The 22,160-nt window shown below is 44.5% G+C and overlaps 1 protein-coding gene and 1 pseudogene across 1 annotated transcript in view; one reads left to right on the top strand and one right to left on the bottom strand.

Annotated features, from left to right (window-relative positions):
• Positions 1-22,160, bottom strand: part of LOC101322511 (pseudouridine-5'-phosphatase) — a 450,455-nt gene that overhangs the window by 146,685 nt on the left and 281,610 nt on the right. The window lies entirely within an intron of this gene.
• On the top strand, positions 14,095-14,967 carry LOC117310240 (homeobox protein Mohawk pseudogene; annotated as a pseudogene).

Here is a 22,160-nt window from a genome sequence, read left to right as displayed (position 1 = left end):
TTAGACCGTGATGGTCTAGACAGGTGAGAATAGCAACTGAAGTTACATCGCAGGGGAGATGGAAAAGGAGTGGTGGGAAAGAACTTAGGACTCATTCCGGGCGAACAATTAATAAATGATGATTGAGGGTCCTGAAGCAGTAAATGAACCTTGATGAGTTTCACATGAATGCTGAGTGTTAGGTGCACGTTCGATATTGTTTCCACGATGTCTTTGCTTATGACGCGGGAAGCGAGACTTTTATGAGATATTTCTGCAACCACACAACTCCTCTGTCTAACAAGCCACTTGAGAATCAGCTTCCTGCATCCTGGAACGTAATGAACGTGTCAAGTCACTAGCATCATCTCTTACGCTGGAACCCTCTCACCACACTGTGAAAATTGCCCTTAAAAACTGGCCACAGGGCTTCCCTGGTGGCGCAGTGGTAGAGAGTCCGCCTGCCGATGCAGGGGACACGGGTTCGTGCCCCAGTCTGGGAAGATACCACATGCCGCGGAGCGGCTGGGCCCGTGAGCCATGGCCGCTGAGCCTGCGCGTCCGGAGCCTGTGCTCCGCAACGGAAGAGGCCGCAGCAGTGAGAGGCCCACGTAACACACACACACACACACACACACACACACACACACACACACACACAACTGGCCACAGGCCACAGAGATGTCATGCATTACTTTTCTTCTTCCCTTTTCTTCCAGCTATGATTTTTGCCCTGAGGCATGGGATTCGATTAGGAAACAGCTATTGACTAAAGCATGGGCAGACGGCAGAAGCCTGAGTCCGGTATAAAATGAGTAGTGACGTTAAAAGGGCGTACTTGGCACGGTGAGAATATGTGAAGGTGATGGATGGTGTCCTTCTTGGATGTCTGCAGCCAGCTCGTCCCATCAGGGGCTTGACAAGGTCAAGGCTACATGCAGGGAATTAGTGCAAGTATCCTGTTGGAGCACAGAGCCATTCATGTGCAAAAGGCTCGGTCTGCGTTCACCAAATGTAAAATGTATAAAAGGGAAGCAGCCCTGGAAAGAACGTTTTCATCACGTTGAATGTGTCTGGGTAATTGCATCTCATGGGGGGACTTTGGGTCACATAGACGCTGCTATTCCTGATCAAAGACAGCACACACGTGAGGTCCCTATTCTCTGCTTCCCTGACAGGTTCCCACACCCGAGTGTGACATCTTCCACACGTCAGGTGCCTGATGAGGGTTGCTGACTTAGATCTGAGTTCAAGCAGCTGTATTTCTCTGTTGGAATCCTTGACGGCTGGTTGCCTTGCTGGAAATGGTGGGGTTTTGTGTTTCCGTCAAAGAAACAATTACATTAGAAGTGTCATGGAAATCATGGGAGGTTTCCATCCCAACGATAAGATGCACTGTAGGCACCCCAGGCACAATTGTTTAAATCAGTTGTGGTTTGGTAATTAACCCAGGAACCACTTGAACCGAGAGACTGGAAGGGGACGCAGAGATCGTGTCTGAACAGTTGCCACAGTCAGCGACGCCCTGTGGAGCTTCTAGGTGAGTGACACAATTGCAACGGTGCCAAGATAGCGTAAAGACCTCAAGGAGGCGTGCGGTGTCCTTCACACGCTGAAAGAAAAGGAAGAAATCAGAACCCGTGTCTGGTGTTCTTCATCATTTCTGTTCGTGACTCACTCTGCCAAGCCCTTTGCAAAGTCTCTGGTATCCAATAAAGAAACCATGGTAGCTGTCGATGGAGGAATATTCTGGTCCCTAGTCATGTTTTCATAATTATCTCCTCCAGCTCTCCATTCTATGAATTTATTTAGTAAACAGCCTGTTCATCAATGCTTTAGCAATGAAAACACTGAATACGTCCTTAAAAAAAAAAAAAAGAAAAGAAAATAGCATGAAGCCAAAATTCTCATTAGCTAAGGAGAATCTTTTGCAGGGCCTATCATTTTTCAAGATAGAAGGGCAACCTTTCATCTCCCTTTAAGAGATGCCAGATGTATAAAGCCCATTATCAGCCATCCTTAGATGGGCATTTCCTCTTGCTTTTATCTCAGAAATCCCCATGTTTGTATAAGTGATATTTTAAGTGTGAAAAACCTATAAATTATGCAAGATATTTTTACGGCAGGAAGAATTTAGCTGAGCACTTAAGCAGAAGTGTGACTGCTGTTTCTGCAGCCTCATGAGAGGTTTAGAAAATGAGAATTATGGTCAAGCATCAACTGTATATCTTATACCCTGTCTAGCTGCTACATTCTTTCTTTTCTGTCCAGAGTCCCAGTAGGGTAATCTATACTTCATCTTCCCATTTCCTAACCTCCCCTTCTTCACAACCTCGCATGCAGGTTTTTCTTTATCCCTCTACTTAAACTACTTCACCAAAGGAGATTCATCCATGAGAGCAGAGGGAAGAAGTTAACGTGGGAACAGTTGCAGGTTGTAGGATAAAGACAAGGACAAGGGATAGCAGCAAACCACAGGGCAAGGTCATCCCAACACATCCTACGTTCTCTCGGAAGTAGGGAGTACATTCTACTCAGAGGAAGGTAGAGGGACGACGAGGGCCTGAGTCCCCGGAGCAAAGAGAGGCGGATTTGGAACCACTACTTGGCAAGACACCAAAAAGGTCATAGATCTGTGAGGATTGCTGATGGCATGGGGGTCCTTATGAGTTAGAGGTAAATAGAGTGGTACGATACCAAGTCCCCAGAACGCTCTGCAGTTAGAGGTAGAGAAGCAAGATGGTGATTTTAGCCAGGGCTGAAGAAATTATGGGGCAGAGGAAACAGACAAATGTGGATTACAGGAACTGACAGGCTTGGGAGCAGAACCTAACAGAAGGGAATACACTTTCCATGGTAAGTGGGAGGGCGGGTTGGGCAGCAAGGCTAACCTGGACCAGTCAGAGAGTAGATATACAAATGAGCCCAAAATTCCTCAGCAAGGGAGATGAACTATTTTTCCTGGAAGAAAACTCGAGGAGAAATGATGAGTGTGATAAGTGCCTGTGCAAGAGATGCAATGGGTTATAGCTCTTTTATTTTATTTTATTTATTTTTATTTTTTTGGTACGCGGGCCTCTCACTGCTGTGGCCTCTCCCGTTGCGGAGCACAGGCTCCAGACGCGCAGGCTCAGTGGCCATGGCTCACGGGCCCAGCCGCTCCGCGGCATGTGGGATCTTCCCGGACCGGGGCACGAACCCGCGTCCCCTGCATCAGCAGACGGACTCTCAACCACTGCGCCACCAGGGTAGTCCAGCTATTTTATTTTGATGTATGAGTTCCAAAGGCTGAACAAGGTTATACAGGAAATGGCAGACCTTCAAAATGAGACACATCCATTTGAATGAACAATGGGGATTCATGTCATTCGGCAGGAAAACAATGTCAGCTGATGCACGTATGCCTATTAATCCCCAAATTATAAATTTTAAATTTCAGTAAGCAGTAAGTTCTGACCTGATGAAAGGCAGGACCTGTTTTTTTGTTTGTTTTTTTACTTTCTTTTTTTTTTTTTAACATCTTTATTGGAGTATAATTGCTCTACAATGGTGGGTTAGTTTCTGCTGTACAACAAAGTGAATCAGCTATACGTATACATATATCCCCACATCTCCTCCCTCTTGCGTCTCCCTCCCACCCTCCCTATCCCACCTCTCTAGGTGGTCACAAAGCACCAAGCTGACCTCCCTGTGCTATGCGGCTGCTTCCCACGAGCTATCTATTTTACATTTGGTAGCGTATATATGTCCATGACACTCTCTCACTTCGACAGGACCTGTCTGGAACAAGTGAGGTCATATGACTTTCTTTTCTGAGTTCCATGTACCAGCCTTTGACCCAATTTAATCCCTCTCCCATGACATCCAACACTTCCACCATTGAGTTGTCTCAGTTAGATAAGAAGCTGTCAATTCCCAAGATGGATACCTTTTTTACGTTCTAGGAGAGACTCTCTGTGGATAATTAAGAGCTGTTTTCTCTGGTGCTGAGACGGATTTACTGAGAGGCACGTTTTCACAGGAACGGCTTTAGTAAATAATTGTGTCAATTTAAAGATGGCCAAGACCACACACTAAGCTCTCAGAGAAACACCTGTCTTGAAAAAACTCAGTGTCAAGCCACCTCAGTTAGTCATGAGACAACAGCAAACACTGCAAACGAGCTCATCGTTTGCTTGGCTAGCAGCCATGGCGGACATTTCGGAACGCATCCTTCATACAGTCGAGGTGAAATGACATGATGTGCCGCGGGAGAGTGAGACAAAGACCTGCCATGGGTTTTCTACCACGTTGTGAATCAACTCCCACAGAGCGAAGGGAGACTCACGACCAAAATTCTAGAGGCGTGTCCGTCTACGTGGATGGAAGCTGAGCCCTCAGGAAGCCACTGGCTCTGGGTCAGACCAAGGCTGGATGAGACGGTAGCCAGATGATGACAGCGGCTCTGGGCAAAGTTGCTGGGAAGCTGCACCACGCAGGTACCTATGGGGCGCGTGGCAGAGGCATGATGAAATGCTGCATCCGGCAGTATGACACGGACGCGAACTGCAGTGAGGAAAGAGCTACGGATGAGTCAAGCCGCAAGGTTGTTGCAATCGTAGCTCAAGCGGCCGGCCTCAAAGGGAAGCATCACACAGTGATTCCAAGCAGCGGGCTCTGTCCTGAAAAAGGCGTTCACAACTGCTACTCCGAGGACAGATGACATGGGATGTGAGCCTTGCTCTTGTCTGTGAGTGTCCTACTCAGACAGAAGTTCTGACACACACGTCCTCCCTGACTCTGGAGGGTAATTTTACAGACACACATATCAACTGACTGGAGCCAAAGATCCGCTCGTTCTCTCGTGAGCTGTGTCATTGGGTTGATTCCAGATTTGGGGGTTTCCCATGTCATGAGTCTAACGATATGTTTCAGAAGCCCTATGTACGTACTGGGAGTTAACATCAATGCAATGTTTTCTTTTCTTTTTTCTTTTCTATTTTATATTTAATAAAAAAATATTTTTTATTTATTTATTTTTTATTTTATTTTTTATTATTTATTTCTTTTATTTTTTATTTATTTCCTTACATTTTTTTCCCCCAGCCCAAACTCTTTTGTTTTCACCATCATGCCATGAATTCATAGGGAATAGATTCTAACAGATCAGACTTATTATATAGTTGGTTCTCACAAAATGCTCTCCTCTGCATAGAACATGGGTTTTCAACTTCGGCACTGTTGACGTTTGGGACCAGATAATTCTTTTTTTGTAGGGAGGTGTCCTGTATAAGAGGGCTAGCAACACTTACCCACCAGTAACAGCTGCTAGCACCTCCTCTGCCCTCTCTCCAGGTGTGATGACCAAAAATGACTCCAGATATTGCCAGATGTCCCCTGAGGATACAACTGTGCCCAGCTGAGACCCACCAGCATGGAGTGTGTTGACATTTAAGTCCCTAGGTGATTCTGTCTTTTGCTTTTCTCTTTTTTTTCTGATCAATTCCTTTCATACGCTTCCAGACACTCCCCTCAGCTCCAAGAGAGCTTAATATGCAAAATGCACACACACGACTACCGTTGGCGTACCAAGTGGCCTTCACTGCTTTGTTGACAACGGTGCTGCCCGCAAGTTCCGTGGCGTCGTGGATGATTCCCGTGTTGCCATGGCAACGTGGGGCACTTCTTGCCGAGCGGCCTGCATGCCCTTGGCGTCCACAATAGCACCCTGGTCGTCCATTCAGAAGGAAGTGGCCAGAAACACAGTGTGGTGTTGGCAGAAGCTCCCGTCTCCTTGATCCTTTTGTGTTGCTCCATACTCTTTACTGATATTCATTTACGTGTTTTAGGGGAATTACTGGAGGTTGGTGCATCTAACTGCCAGGCCATGTGACATTCCTACGAAGTGTTTTCAGAGCACCAGCCAGACGGGTTCCATGTCAAGGAACTTTTCTATCTTGGCAGAGAGAACAGTCAAACTTGCTCATCTGTGCTTCCTGCTACCCACTGGAAGTAAGTGTATTCCACTCCCGTCTGTCAGCCAATCCCTGGGTCGAATGTGACGAAGCGACTGTTTCTTCTGAGTCCTGGAGGTTCTCCCCAACATCATCCTCCTGTGGTTTTAATCGTCCTGAAGACCCATAAGCGCTAGGAAGGAAGGTAAGAAAGGTGGTGTCTCGTGGGTTCACGCTGACTTGAAGAGGAACCCTCAGCCCTTGAATAAGGTAGATCTGACATGACCAGTTTGCCAAGACTCCAGCAGACACATCCTTCCTGTTAAACTGTAGACCTTGCTAAATCCTGAGCATGGGAGTCCCAAGAATCTACTTTGGCAGAGACAAAGCCCATCCCACTTGCAGCCTGGGGGAAGTTCTACATTCAGATGACCGTGGGTTCCATGTTGACTCCTGGATCACTCTAAACTTATACCGAGGCAAAGTCAGGAAAGACCCTTTCTGCAAAGCCGTGGGTTGGAAACCAGTCCCTGTTTTCAAAGTCATGTAAGCTTTTCCCTTGCGGCAGGCGCACTTCATGGGCAAAATGATGTTCTTACTCTGCTTTTCTTACAGTTGTTCTCCCTTATTTTTAGCACAGAGATTCTACTACCTGTGGGGCATTCCTTTTTAAAAAGGACATTTCAGCATCGCAAAAAGAGGCATGAGTACAGTTCCCACTGGGCACAGAGTAATGACGGAAGATCATTAACCGATGGGACTTAAATATATCTGAAAGGAGCCATGGGGTTGAGGAAGGGTTTGACGCACACTGTAAAGTCGTGGAGTATCAAGTTCTTATATGGCGTGGATGACAAAAGCCACAGTAGAACTGGGTCCTGGTCCCACTGCCAACCAGCTGTGTGACCGAGGGTAAGTTAGTCTTTCTTTCCAGGACTTGGCGCTTTCATTTCAAGAACGGTGTTCATTTTATGTATCACCTTGACTGGGCTAAGGGATTCCAGAGGGCTGGTGAGACATTGCTTTCGGGCGTGCCTGTGAGGGTGTTTAGAAGAGATTAGACTGATTAAAGCAGATGGCCCTCCCCAACGTGGGTGGGCCTCATCCAATCCACTGAGGACACGAATAGGACAAAAAGGCAGAGGGAGGGCAACTTCCCTCCCTCTGCTTGAGCCCGGACATCCTCTTACTCTTGCCCTCAGGAACTCTCACGTCTGTTTCTCAGGCCTTGGGACTCGGACTGAATGACGACACTGGCTTTCCTGGTGTCTCAGTTAGTTCAGGCTGCTGCAACGGATTGCCACAAACTGGGTGGCTTACGAACAAGAAGAACTTCTCTCTCACAGCTCTGGGAAGTTCAAGATCAAGACCATGCCGGCATGGGTGAGCTGTGGTGAGGGGCCTCTTCCTAGTTTATAGTCTGTGTGTCCTTGCTGTGCCCTGCCTGGTGGAAGGGGTGAGGGAAATCTCTGGGGTCACTTTTATAAGGATGCTAATCCCATTCCTGGGGGATCCACCCTCATTACCTCAGCACTGCCCAAAGGCCGCACCTCCTAATACCATCACACCGGGGATTAGGATTTCAGCATAGGAATTTGGGGAGGACACAAACACTCATGCCATGGCACCTGGTTCTCCAGCTTGCAGAGATTATGGGACTTCTTGGTTACCATAACTGCATGAGCCAATTGCTATAACAAATGTCTCTCTCCCCGAACCGTGATTAATACAGATGGTGTAAAATCAGTGCTGACACCCCATGCTTCTTTCGACAGTTCAGTGAGATAGTTCTTGTAAAGTTCATAGGAAGTCCAAGCATGTGATAGGGGTTGAACTCGTGCATTATTCCTGCAGGGCCCTATCCCTTCCTTCTTCGCGCCCTCTCCCCTACCATGGCGTAAAAGACAAGGGGCTGAGCCCCTCTGTGGGGACCTACAATGCATGGTTTTCTTAACAAGCAACACGCAAACTGTGTAGCCATTATCTGGCTCCACCAAAAGCCTGGACTCCCAGCATCCCTCCTCATTTGCAACCTTCTTGACATGGTTTTCTGGCACCATCATGAACATACCCTATTTCCTTCGTTTATGGCCGCACCTCAACTCTTAATGCTGACAGTGCAATGAAGCCTGAGCTTCTCTTGATTATAGGTCCCTGGAGGTTGTAGCAGAGGGTGTGATTGCACAGGGCAGCTGCCTTGTCCATCTCCCCCATCCCTGCATTTCTTTCTTTCTTTTCTTTTTAATTGAAGATTAAAAAGAAGATAGATAGATTTAGAAGATAGACAGATATAGATTTCATTTGTATCATATTTTAATTGAGGTATAGTTCATTTATGATGTTGTGTTTAATTTCTGTTGTACAGAAAGTGCTTCAGTTATACACATATACGTTCTTTTTAAAAATATATTCTTGTCCATGACGGTTTATCACAGGATATTGAGTATACTCCCTGTGCTCTACAGTAGGGCCTTGCTGTTTACCCATCTTATAGATAAAAGCTTACATCTAATTGATACAGCCACTGTGGAGAACAGTATGGAGGTTCCTTAAAAAACTACAAACAGAACTACCATATGACCCAGCAATCCCACTACTGGGCATATACCCTGAGAAAACCAGAATTCAAAAAGAGTCATGTACCACAATGTTCATTGCAGCTCTATTTACAGTAGCCCGGAGATGAAAACAACCTAAGTGCCCATCATCGGATGAATGGATAAAGAAGATGTGGCACATATATACAATGGAATATTACTCAGCCATAAAAAGAAACGAAATTGAGCTATTTGTAATGAGGTGGATGGACCTAGAGTCTGTCATACAGAGTGAAGTAAGTCAGAAAGAGAGAGACAAATACCGTATGCTAACACATATATAGAGAATTTAAGAAAAAAAAATGTCATGAAGAACCTAGGGGTAAGACAGGAATAAAGACACAGACCTACTAGATAATGGACTTGAGGATATGGGGAGGGGGAAGGGTAAGCTGTGACAAAGCGAGAGAGAGGCATGGACATATATATACTACCAAACGTAAGGTAGATAGCTAGTGGGAAGCAGCCGCATAGCACAGGGAGATCAGCTCGGTGCTTTGTGACCGCCTGGAGGGGTGGGATAGGGATGGTGGGAGGGAGGGAGATGCAAGAGGGAAGAGATATGGGAATATATGTATATATATAACTGATTCATTTTGTTGTAAAGCAGAAACTAACACACCATTGTAAAGCAATTATACTCCAATAAAGGTGTTAAAAAAAAAAAAAAAGCTTACATTTGCTGACCCCAATCTCCCACTCCATCCCTCTCCCAAGCCCCTCCCCCTTGGCAACCACAAGTCTCTTTTCTATGTCCATGAGTCTGTTTCTGTTTCATAGATAGATTCATTTGTATCATATTTTAAATTCCACATATATGTGACATCACATGGTATTTGTCTTGCTGACTTCCTTCGCTCAGTATGACAATCTCTAGGTCCACCCGTGTTGCTGCAAATGGCATTATTTCATTCTTTTTTATGGCTAAGTAATATTCCATTGTGTATATGTACCACATCTTCTTTATCCATTCATCTGTTGACAGACATTTAGGTTGCATGCATGTCTTGGCTATTGTAAACAGTGCTGCTATGAACACAGGGATGCATGTATCTTTTTGAATTAGAGTTTTGTCCAGATATATGCCCAGGAGTGCATCCCTGCATTTCCAGTCCTTGGAACAGTGTCTGCTGCAAAGCAGGTCCTCAGGAAACATTTGCCATGGAAACAACTAGCTATGCCACTTGACTAGATAACTTCTGCATGTCCCAGGTACACCTGCCTGGACTGTGAGTCTATATTCTTTTCTTTTTTTTTTTTGTGGTACGCGGGCCTCTCACTGTCGTGGCCTCTCCCGTTGCAGAGCACAGGCTCCGGATGCGCAGGCTCAGCGGCCATGGGTCACGGGCCCAGCCGCTCCACGGCATGTGGGATCTTCCCAGACCGGGGCACGAACCCGCGTCCCCTGCATCGGCAGGCGGACTCTCAACCACTGCACCGCCAGGGAAGCCCTGTGGGTCTATATTCTGATTGGATGTTAAAAATATTCTAAGAGGACTTCCCCTAGGGGAGCAGGATTGAGATGCAGATGGATTTGGAATAGAGGAAGGCCACACAGCAAAGAAGGGAAGCTACTTAAAGCCATTCTTCCTCCCCCTCGGATAAGGGAATCGTGGCCCAACGAACTTTACAGGGGTCAGTGCACGTTAAGCAGAAATGTATTTTTAACCATATTTGACATGGTTAAATTTTCTGTTGAAAACATCATGGTCACAACATTGAGGAATCTCTTGGTCCCTAAAATGTTAAAATTAAATCAGTGGTGTTGGAAAGCATAGTTCCAATATAATGAATATGTTTAATATTTTTCCCCATTGGGCTCAGAATAGAACTTTGAAAAATGTCATACCTGAGAAAGATTGTTGGGAGAGAGAGGGGAAAACAGGAAAAGAATGAGTAAGGAAATGAATGAAGGATGTCCTCAAAATAGATGACAAACATCCCTGATAGAAGAAAACAAATGATGGAGAAAGGAAATAAATTTCAAAATATGGAAAATGAATCCTTAAAATGCCAGGAGAAAGAACCAGCTTGAGAATAATTTTTAGAAGAACATTTTTCAAAGTAACGTTACTTATTACAAGAATAATGCTCACTCATTGTAAAGCATTTAGCAAAAACAGAAAAGCGTACAAAGGGAATAAAAATCATTCAAAGGCCACCCTACAGAGAAAAGCATTTTAATATTTTTGGGTATTTCTTTCAAGTCCTTTTTATTATTCTAAAAATGGTTTTAGATCCTACCTGTTTTCCAATTGATATTATGTTGTGAGTGTTTTCTCATGTAAAATTGCATTTGAAAACATGATTTTATTTAAGGGGAGAACAAACTGAAACCCAAGGGAATATTGACCAGCATGTTTTTTGTGCAGTTCACAAGCTAAGAGTGGTTTTTACCTTGAAATGAAAGAGCTGAAAAAATAAAAATGATATTTCACAACACATGAAAAGGATATGAAATTCAGATTTCAGTGTCTATAAATGAAATTTTATTGGAACACGGCCTGCCCATCCCTTTCCACCTTGACTATGATGGCTTTTGACCCATAAGGGCAGTTGAGTAACTGTGATGGAGACTGTATGATCCTTAAAGCCTGAAGTATTTACTATTTGGCTTCTTACAGAAAAGGTTCACTGACCCCTGAGCTACATAATTACATAACCTCTGCATATATCGTAATTCATATGTTTTATCATATTTACATCTTTTGTAATGAAATGTTCCTTATTATTGAGCACTGTGGAATTTTTCCTTGCTATTTCAGGGAACACTGTTGTGAATTTTCTTGACTTAAATTATGGTGGACGCCTCTGAATATTTTTCTGGGTAATTAATTATGGATCAAAGGTCATGGATATTTTTATACCTCTTGATGTACTGTCCTCCAGAAAGGCAGAGAGAGTACATCCTGTTTCATGCCAAGGATGCTTACAAGAAACGGCAGCTCTGAACTGGCACCATGGTGTTTCCTTACGTGGAGGTTTATCATCTCCAACCACTGCAGAACTAGGAAATTATTGGCTGGTGTCTTCCTCTCTCTAGAATCCTTTCAACGCTTTCTCCTGTTGCTGGTAGTTGGTAGCTAGAAAATGATCCCCATCCACCTGTTGCACGCACACGGAGTGCAGCAAAACTTTCATCTTTACACACAACAGACACTTTGGCCAGTAAAACAGGCAGTCAAACGACGCAGGCATCAGAAAGTAGGGCAGTAACCACAGAGAGATCCCTGCTACGGCAACGGAACAGACAGACTGATGAGGCGAACTGCTCACGGAGCAGAATGCAAGGCAGATGGTTCCCCATCGTGGGCTGGGCGGCTAGAATTATAAGCAATTATAAAGAATTCAAATTTCAGTGCACAGCAGACATTTCCACTCTATCCACAGAGCGTCTGAAACAAAGGCAAGGCTGGATACCATCACGGTTTGGGTTGTTAATTTCACGGGGGGGAAATAGTGTATCAGCCATTGGTCTTATTCCCGTTAGTTGCCCATTTTTCTAACGGGGAGTTCACTGTTTTTGTATGGATTTGAGAGACCTTTCTATATTTTAAGATAATAGATGCTTCTCTTCTAAATTCAATTTATGCAGGATTTCTATGCATTTTCAATGGGTTTTTGATGTGTGTGATTTGTAAATGGAAATCATCGGATTAAGCAGGGTTAAACAAGGCTGTTTAAAGCAAGACTTCTCAAAGCCTTTAATATGATATGGTGAATTGTGAATCAGCAAGTGAGGAATTAAAATGAGGCTTTGGCCAAAATTATTGACCATGGGCAACTGTGTTTATCACCCGTCTTTCAGAATATGCTTTAATCTGTTTTGTGCTGAAAATTTGGAATCTGTGGCAGGAAGCAGGAAATGTACGAGAAATATTCTAAAAGAGACTAAATACTATTGAAAAACAACTAGCATTAATTACAGATTCCATAAAATGGCTAAATACAATATAAATAACAATAAAACAAGTTTTCCTATGTATAAAAAAAACAAACTAATTTTAAGATATTACCTGAAAAGGCCCCACCCCAACAGCAAAACACACAAACAAAATCTAGAAATAAACTTAATAAGAAATATGTAAAAGCTATCTAGAAAATCATAAAACTTTACTAAGGAATATAAAATTAGACTTGTAGAAACAGACAAAAGAGCATGTTCCAGGATTTAAAATATAAACATTTTAATTATGCCCATTTTCCCCAAATATATTGCAGATTTATATGACAATAAAAATCCTTAATGGATATTTTTAGGACCTTGTAAGTTTTTTGCCCAAAAGTGATCTGAAATAATTAGTAAGTGATCCAATCTGTGAAAGCTTTAAAGAATTAGTAAGAGAAAACTAAGGTCAGATAGCAAACTATTTTATGTATAAGGAACATAGAAGATTCACACAAATGTAGCCAAGAGATACCAGAATCCCTCTTTGTGCATACTCTGTGAGCTGTATCTCCCAATTAGAGACAACATAATGGACACAGTCCCTGAAGGACAAGAGACAGAGGGTGAGGCTGAAAAAACCTTGAAGAAATAACGGCCGAAAGCTTCTCTAGTTTGACAAGAGATGTAGACCTACAAATTCAAGAAGCTGAATGAATACCAAAGAGGATAACCCCCCCAAAATCCATGCCAAGATACATCTTAATAAACTCCTGAAAGCCAAACACAGAGAAAAATCTTGAAAGCAGCCACAAAAAACAACACCTTACCTACAGGGGGAAAAATTCAAAGACAGCAGATTTCTCATCAGAAGCCACGGAGACCACTTGGAAGTGGCACAATATCTTTTGGATGCTGAAAAATCCTTCAGGAATGAAAGGGAAATTAAGACATTCTCAGATGAAGAATATCTAAGAGAATACATCCACAGCAAACCTACACTAAAGTGCTACAGAAATTTTCTAAATAGAAGGGAAATGATAAAAGAAGAAATACTGGAACATCACGGAGGAAAAACAACAATATGCAAAAATTTGGATGCTTATTTTCCCCTTTTGAGTTTTCTAAATTACACTTGAGGGTTGAAGCAAAAATTAGAACATTGTCTCATGTGGTTCTAAGTGTTTGATGAAAAAATGCACAATATAATTATAATATAAATGGGTGAAGGGAAAGAGAGATAAGACTTCTACAGTTCACTAAAACTGGTAAATGGTGACATCAGTATACTGTGATAGTTATGAATTTGTAATATAATACCTGGAAAAACCACTGAAAAATTATATAGAGAGATACTCTAAAAACGCTATAGATAAACCAAAATGGGATTCCAAATAACATTCAAGCAATCCACGGGAAGGCAGAAAAAATAATATAGAAAAATGAAAAACAGAGGTAACAAAAAGGTAGCATAATTTAGCCCTAACATATAAAAAATTATATTAAATGTAAATGGTCTAAATATTCCCATTAAAAGGCAAAGATTGATATCCATTCATGTTAAATACTCTGAAAAGGCTGAGATTCTTTGGGGGCTGGGTGGCCGGGGCTAAGAGGAGGAACCCGAGCCCTGCGGAGCTCCCGGCGGCCCGGCCCCAAGGCACTGCGGCCGCACCGCGCGGCCCTGCCTGCGCACGCCATGAACACCATCATCTTCAACAAGCTCAGCAGCGCCGTGCTTTTTGAGGACCACGGGGCTCCGGAGCGGGAGTGGGGCGGCAGGCCCTACGGTGGCATTCTGGACAGTACGCATGCTCTCCCCGAGGTGGGCATTACGGACGGCACGCCCCTCAAGGACAACCTGGGCCTGAGACACCGGAGGACCGGGGCCCGGCAGAATGGCGGGAAGGTGAGGCACAAGCGGCAGGCCCTGCAGGACATGGCGCGGCCCCTCAAGCTGTGGCGGCACAAGCACCGCGACAATCCGTACCCCACGAAGACGGAGAAGATTCTCCTGGCGCTCGGCTCGCAGATGACGCTAGTGCAGGTGTCAAATTGGCTTGCTAATGCAAGACGTCAGCTTAAGAATACTGTTCGACAGCCAGATTTAAGCTGGGTCTTAAGAATAAAGTTGTACAATAAGTATGTTCAAGGAAACGCTGAGCGGCTGAGTGTAAGCAGTGATGACTCATGTTCTGAAGATGGAGAAAATCCTCCACGAAACCCCATGAATGAAGAAGGCTATAATAGTCCAGTCCACCATCCTGTGATTAAAAGTGAGAGCTCAGTCATAAAAGCTGGAGTGAGGCCAGAGTCATGGGCCAATGAGGATTACATATCGCCCCCAAAATACAAGAGCAGCTTGTTGAATCGTTACCTTAACGACTCTTTGAGACATGTCATGGTCACAAATGCTGCCATGATGGGAAAGACAAGGCAGAGAAACCATTCAGAATCTTTTAGTTCCAATGAATTTGAGGAGGAATTGGTATCACCCTCATCGTCAGAAACCAAAGGCAATTTCGTCTATCGCACAGACAGCTCTCAGAGGACCCAGGCATTAAGGTGGTAAAGTTACTTTTTCAAGCTGCAGCAGCCTTCTTCACCTGGTTTGCTGGCACACCTGTGGCTTTGGAGATGCCTCTGGCTTTGTCACGTGGCTGGGTTTCGGAAGAGAGCTTCGTACTCCCTCATTTTCCTGGATTCCCTTCTCTGACTACATGTTGAATTTGAGGAACCTGCCCTTTCTAGAATGATTGTGGATTTAGTTTTGCATTAAAAGCTAATGAGGCCTTAAAAAAAAAATACTCGGAAAAAAGTAGAAATAGAGGGAAACATTCTCAACTGTATAAAGAGAAGCCATAACTACTTTCCACTAACAGTATACATAAAGGTGAAAAGCTGACTGTTTTCACCTAAAACAGGGAAGAAGGCAAAGATGCCCAGGTTCACAACTTTTGTTCAACAAAGTGCTGGAAGTTCAAGTCAGCGCAGTAAGAAAATAAAAGACATATAGATCAGAAAGGAAGAAATAAAACTCTTCTAAGACCTGACACCAAAAGCATAATTCATATAATAAATAATTGATCTTCATCAAAATTTAAAACATTGGCTCTGTTAGGAGGATGAAAAAACAAACTATAGAGTGGGAGAAAATACTTGCAAACCATATACCTAACAAAAAACTTGTGTCTAGAATATACAAAGAACCTTCAAAACACAACAGTGAAAAAGCACAGTCCAGTTAGAATATGGACAAAAGACATAAAGAGACATTTCACTGAAGAAGACATACAGGTGGCAAATAAGAATATGAAAAGATGTTCAACATTATTAGCTATTAGAGAAATTGCAAATTAAAACTACAGTGAGCTATCACTCTACGCCTATCAAAATGGGTAAAATAAAAAAATATTGACTAGAGCAAATGCTGGCAATGATGCAGAGAAAATGAATCCCTCATACATTGCTGGTGTGGATATAAAATTGTAAAGGCACTCTGGAAAACAGTGTGACAGTTTCTTAAATAATTGACCATGGAACTAACATAGAACCTAGCAATTTCACTCCTGGGCACTTATCCCAGAGAAATGAAGACTCATGTTCGCATAAAAATCTATACACAAATGTTTAAAGCAGCTCTATCTGTCATAATCAAAAAGAGAAACAAGTTAGATTTACTTCAGTGGGTGAATGGATACAAATTTGGAATAGTATTCAGAACTAAAAAGACAGCAAATTACTGATACACAGGACAACCTGACGAATATCCAGAGAATTATATGCTGAATGAAAAAAAGCCAATTCCAAAGGTCATGATTCTATCTACATAATATTCCTTAAATGACAGTACTGAAGAAATGGAGACTAAATTAGTGGTTTCCAGGGGTTAAGGAGAGGGTGGGGGCAGGAGGGGAGTAGGTGTGGGTATCAAAGGATAACATGAGGCAGCCCTGTGGTGATGGAAATATCGAACATCTTGATTCTATCAACTGCCCGGTGTACCACAGGTTTGCAAAATTATACTATTGCAGGAAACTGGGTCCATCGTACATGTGATGTCTCTTTCATTTCTTACAATGCTAGGTCTATAACTGTGTCAAAATAAAATGTTTATAATTAAAATAAAAAGAATAAAGCTACTGTCAACTTAGCAACAAAAGAGCCTTTAATGAGATGGAAGAACGTGCAAGTTATGTTCACTTAGATGGTATATATTGCTTTAAAAACTGTAACAATACATCAAACCTTTATCGGGAGTGTGAGACTTTTTCTTCACTGACTTTATTTTCCATAACGAGGTTACATTTAAAACTAGGAAACCGTACTCACACGGCCCAGCATCGCAAGGCTGTGGGGTCGTTATTTAGCGTAGCCAGGCTAATGTCACATAAAGAATCCGGTCAACAGGGACACGTGTGGGTTCATTGTTAACAAGCGCAAATCAGTACCATTACTGTGTGACATGCATCTGCCGGCGAAAGTGCTGCTCCAGAGGCACGCTGACATTTGTCCATATCTTCGCTTTATTATGGAATGAGCTCATTAACGAGGCCCCGCATTGTCCTGAAGGAAGACCTCACAGAAACAGAAAGGGGAACCGCTTTCTGTTTTATTTTCCTCATTAGTCGGTGCTGAATGTGGACTGCACGGCTGGATGGGAATAACGATGCATTTTAATGGGCTCACCTTGGTCCTAATGAGGACTTAGGACAATGCCCCTTCACCCTTAGTCACAGGTGCCCTTTGTCCACATTGGAACACAACCCACGGTCATTTCACGCGCGGCCACGAAGCACAGATGGACTCGGAACCAGCGCCCACAGCCCAACCCAGAGGTGCATCAGGAATGAGAGAGTCACATGTGCTTGAAGATCTCTTTCATGATGGAGTGGACATCGTGGTGGGGAGGGGAAAAGGCGGTTCAAGTTCTGTCGGTTTAAGCCTTTAAGAAACTGCTTTGAGGCCCCATCAAGGTCCACCTTCATGCCTCTCTGTGGACGGTTCTTCTGTACATGTGCTTCGAAACCCCGTGATGTCAAAGTCCATAAACCAGGTGGTTCTCGTTTTAGTCTGGCCAGAATCAGGGTTGCCTTGGAGAGCGCTGCACTCACCGGAGTTTCTGGGTTTGAACAGGTTGCCCACGTGTCCACTTCCCCTTATATGTGACCTGTCCCCGCTCCATCCCACCTGAGAAACTAACCTATCAGGCAAGCTTAGGGCACTGCTGAGAGTATGAGATGGGACCACATGAAATCTGCACTTCTGCACATCAGAAATAACTAAGTGTTGGCCGTTTCATGTGGTTCATCCCAGGGGGTTCTCCGTCCGGGCAATTTTGTCCTCTCTGGGGACACTGGGCAGGGTTTGGACCTGTTTTGTGTTGTCAGAACTGTGAGGGGGTGGTACTGGAATCTGGGGGGTTGAGACCACGGCTGCAGCTAAACATTCTACAGTACACAGAACAGCTGCCCCGCCCACCCACCCAGGCCAACACAAAGACCCACCCGGTCCCAAATTTCAGTAGTGCCAAGGTGAAGAAACCCTGCTTTAGTTCCTGGAATCACAAAACGGCAACCCATGGGCCAAAGATAACCCCTGCAGGCAGTGTTGTTCGCACTCTCTCTTTCTCCGTGCTGCATGGTAACTAGGCAGAACTGACATTCTCGTTACAATGAGCCTGGTCCCTTCTGTATGGGATGTGCCTGGCCCCTGGACGCATCTCGGTTTATAACCCTCTGATTTCAAAGAAGCATATCCTAAATTAGTGGTTCGAAAATGGGCCATGCTGCACTCCTGTTTCCCCCTCCCACTCCAGGAAGATAACTGGCTGTGTCTGGAGACATTGATGGTTGTCACGACTGGGGGGACAAGTGCTCCTGGCGTGTGGGGGGTGGAGACCAGGGATGCTGTTCGACACCACACAGTGCAAAGGACGCCCCACATCAGAGGGTCATCGGGCCCCAAATGTCAGTTGTGCCGAGGTGGAGAAACCTAGGTTCTATGCAACGTGATACGGGGTTTAAGAACAGGGCCTTGAAGCCACTCTGCCTGGTTCCAAAGGTCTCTCCACTTACTGATTGTGTTGTCTTGAGTACCTTCCCAAAAATGGTAGTAACGATGATTTCTGCCTTAAGGCTGCAGGGCAAATTAAGTAAATATAGATAACTTCCTAGTGTTGAGAACATTGATACTGGCTATTATGACCTGTGAGAATTATTTTTGAAATGAAAATGGTTAAGATCCAGAAATCACAGAAAATTCATCACGTATCCAGATTGCTGGAGTTGATCTGAAATCCTGGTTTTTCTTCAGGTTTTTTTTTTTTTTTTCCGTCCCAATAGACAGCATTCCCTTTAACCAACACACATGCATATTCGAAAAGTAAATAATTTTTCAACAGGAAGTTCACAAGGGCAGATCATTATTATACAAGTTTTATGTACAGAAAACTAGCTCATCACGGGAAAGCAGTGGGTTTTATTTGCAATGTTTATTCTTGCTCCAGATAAATGGCCACCCTGTAGAAATCAGCACAGGCTGCACTGCACTATGAGCAAAACACAGAAGCCTGAAGTACTACGTTTGTGCGTGCAGGGGGAAGGGGCGCGGTTGGCCAGCACAGAGCGTGGGGTGCCGGGTGAATCATGTGCCCCGTCCTCAGGACGGGTCTTGAAGCCGGTGCGTGGAAGCTCACTGGTCTTCCCAACAAGCCTGCCCCTCCTCCAACCCGATTCCGTGTCGTCTGCCCAAGATACGCCATCCTTGAGGGCTTCTGCTTGGTTTCAACATGTAAGGAGGGGGCAGTTTTGCAGAAATTACTAGGATTAGACACACAGAAGACAGCTGGAGAGTAAGTAGGTCAATTTTTCTCATTAAGGTGTGGAAGAAACAGTCGGCCGCATGCTGACGGCCCTCCTCACCTTCGGCAGGGAAGGCAGGACAAGCTTAACAGGTAAGGTCACACCACGTGGCGGTTCTGCAATTCCTGTCTGGCCCCTCATGAATCCACGGGGGTGGGCGGGAGGGAGCCCGTGACTGTTCATCACTGAGACACCCACGGCAACAGGGCAGGGTGTCAGGGGCCTCCATTTCAATTCCGTGATTCAAACAGACAAACAAAAATCAGGATGATTTTCTTCCCCCTTTCTTGCTTGCTTCTTGTTTATGCTGTCAGGAAGGCTTCATCTGATAGCTTGTGTTTTGAGTCTGTCTTTTGCACTGTCTACGTTTTCCCGTATTTGAGGGAACTGCAGAGGTGTGTAATCACTGCAGCATCTTCTCGCTGCTCAGAGAGCTGCTTTATAGAAAAATCACAGGCTCGTTGAGTCTGTCGGACAGGATTCCAGGGAAGCCCGGCAGCTGGGTTCTCAGTCCTTCTTAAATAAATAGCAATTTTGGTGGCAAGAAAACAGTGATGGGAAGCAACAGTCTCCAGTCACTTGCTGGGATCCATGTGCCCCCATGGAGCCCAGGCGATCCAAAAGGAAGACATGTTGGAAGCACAGCCTGTTCTGCAAATGATCTCCAAAGCCTTTCCAAAGTCTGCCTTGGGAATGACAAGCTTAAAGCACAGGTGAATGGGGTGACTGAATCCGATTCCTTCCCATTGTATGGGTTCTCTTTTAATTTTGTATGTTTCCCCCATGCCAAATTTTTACCTTGACCAAAGGGAGCTCTCTCCCATGAGAAATGAAAAGCTCAGGAAAATTCTGAATTTCTCCTTGCCTTCCCATCACAAGATATTCATTCATTTTGTAAATTATATTGAAGTATAGTTGATTAACAATGTTGTGTTAATTTCTGCTGTTCAGCAAAGTGATTCAGTTATACATATATACACATTCTTTTCTTATATTCCTTTCCATTATGGTTTATCACAGGATATTGAATATAGTTCCCTGTGCTATATAGTAGGACCTTGTTGGGTATCCATTCTATATGTAACAGTTTGCATCTGCTCATCCCAAACTCCCAGTACACCCCTCCCCCACCCCCTCCCCCTTGGCAACAAGTCTGTTCTCTATGTCTGTGAGTCTGTTCCTGTTTTGTAGATAAGTTCATCTGCCATCACAAGATGTTAATAAGGGCTGGGAGAGATCTAGTCCAGAGATCTAGTCCAAATCTGGCCACACCTATCCACTGACCTGTGGTCTCCACAAAGGCAGAGCTGAGTTGATGCAGCAGAGACTGTATGGCCCGAAAAGCCAAACACATTTACCATCTGGCCTATTATAGAAAAAGTCTGCTGTCCCCTTGTTTTGGAGTTTAGAAACCAGAGGCCCAGAGTGGTGAGGTGACTTGCCAAGACCACACAGGTAGGTAAGGATGGAGGCAGGTGCGCCACGTTTGTTTTCAGGGCTTCGCGATGGACCCACGTCTTACCTCTCGGTACCTATTGGGATTGATACGTATCACACACTGGCACGGTCCACCACATAAGTTAACTTAAGTCTATAAGAAACGCCTCTGTCCTATGATAGGCAAAGAAGAAAGAAGAAGATGGACAGGTTGCCAACTTTTAGGTGGGGCTGCATCCCTCCAGCGGTATTTCATGCCACCACTGATGCACGCTGTGTCCATCTGCATCAAGAACAGAATGTCGGGCTTCCCTGGTGGCGCAGTGGTTGAGAGTCTGCCTGCCAATGCAGGGGACACGGGTTCGAGCCCTGGTCTGGGAAGATCCCACATGCCGCGGAGCAACTAGGCCCGTGAGCCACAACTACTGAGCCTGCGCGTCTGGAGCCTGTGCTCCACAACAAGAGAGGCTGCAATAGTGAGAGGCCCGTGCACCACGATGAAGAGTGGCCCCTGCTTGCTGCAACTAGAGAAAGCCCTGGCACAGAAACGAAGACCCAACACAGCCATAAATAAAAAATTAAATAAATAAATAAAAAAAAAGAACAGACTGTCAACTCCTAAATCATTCAGAACCTGGTCAAACGACACACAGTGTCAGGCTGCTTGGTGGGTATGAACAGAAGACCTATACCTGAAAGCAAATTTCTCCCATTAGGTGTCACATGATGAGAAAAAGATGGTGACACCCCATTGTCTGATGACAAAAATCGTCAAGGGATGGAAGATTTCCCCAACAGAGTAGTAAGGCTTTGCCTCTTCCAATCCAGCCCACTAACACATGCAAGAGTTAAATCACTCTACATAGTTTGTTCCTTTGCCGTCCGAAATTGTTCCACCCAGGAAGTCGCACCTGCCCCCATCCCAGCTCAGTCCCATCTGCCTTATTTCCCACTCCTCTCTTCTGTGTATCCCAGGCTCAGAGCCTTGGGGCACTGAACCGTCACAGAGGACACCTGAGGAGGTCCCCCTTGGAAACGTGCCACTCAGAAGTGGTACACTTTTGCTCTGCTCCAGAAACCCATTTGTCTGGGATACTTCGACACCACCTGCACTGGCCACCTTCAGTCCTGCACCCTGGAATGCCCTTTCCTTTTCACACATTGCATTTCTGAAGACTACCAGAAAGACATCGTCTTGATGAAACTTGTGCAACCCTACTCTGTTATGGGTTTTATACCTTTTTTGATCCATCATCCAAAGTAGACACTTTGTGAATACCTCTCTCAAGGCATGTCTGACCCTCCACTTAAGTTCACAGTCTTTTGCATCTCACCCATTACACCATCTTAAGGGCAAGAGTTGTTTCCTTTGTCTTTCTAATATTCACCCCACCATCCACAGAGTTGGTCCTCAATGAAAGTTTGTAGAACTGGGCAACAAGAGTTAAGAAAACTTAATGGATTC

This window comes from Tursiops truncatus, chromosome X, assembly GCF_011762595.2.
Source record: "Tursiops truncatus isolate mTurTru1 chromosome X, mTurTru1.mat.Y, whole genome shotgun sequence".
NCBI classification, from domain to species: domain Eukaryota; kingdom Metazoa; phylum Chordata; class Mammalia; order Artiodactyla; family Delphinidae; genus Tursiops; species Tursiops truncatus.
Note: the sequence above shows the minus strand (reverse complement) of the source record. Positions and strands in the feature narration are given on the sequence as shown.